This window comes from Epinephelus lanceolatus, chromosome 16 (assembly GCF_041903045.1).
Source record: "Epinephelus lanceolatus isolate andai-2023 chromosome 16, ASM4190304v1, whole genome shotgun sequence".
NCBI lineage: Eukaryota > Metazoa > Chordata > Actinopteri > Perciformes > Serranidae > Epinephelus > Epinephelus lanceolatus.
This window is the reverse complement of record NC_135749.1, coordinates 26,002,501-26,003,324: the sequence shown is the minus strand read 5'-3', so window position 1 is coordinate 26,003,324 and position 824 is coordinate 26,002,501.

The following is an 824-nucleotide window of genomic DNA, read 5'->3' as shown; positions in this document are numbered from 1 at the left end:
GATTCACCAAAGTTACACAATAACACAAACAACCTGACTGATCAATGCAGCAGTTCAGTGAGTTAAATTTACTGTTTTTGATAATGGAGACACAGACAGGGAACTGAAACTGTTAACAGCTTTAGGTGGGACTATTTTTTGTGGTTTCAAAAGACTTCAAATGATCTGAACTATTCTTTAATAGACCAAAATGATTTATCTAGAAAAAAATGGCAGAGTAATCAATAATTAAAATATATAAAATTGTTACCCAAAGTGTGCGAGTAAGCTAGCTGGTAATGTTAGCCAGTAATTACAGCTAGCTGTGCACACTGAAGGATTATTATCAACATTTCAGGATCCACAAATTTAAATTTTACCTCCAAATTAGGTGGTTTGGATCATTTGGCATAAGTGTTTCATATTTATTCGACAACTCTTATTTCTTGCCCCTTAGAAATTTGATGTTAGCAATGTAGCCTAATTCTCTGATTCAGGCAACTTGTATCATGTAAAAATGTTAGCGTTAGGCTACTCATCCAAACATAGGTAAGAGGTATTAAAAAGAAACCAAAGCTGTAATTTATTGGAATTATCCTTATATTCACCCTTTTTACTGCTGACATTTTAAATTGTCAAAGTAGGAGAAGCCTACAAATAGCCTAATTTTAATGTTAACCAGAGAACAAGCAAAATACCAAGGCCCTGGAACCTGAAAAATGCTGACAATGTTAGCATTTTGTGACAAAACCATGCAGTCAGTCATTATTATTTTTAAAACTTGTCTCTTACATCAAAAAGGTTTTTTTGAGTTGTAGACATTTAAAGCCAACATAAGAAAAGAT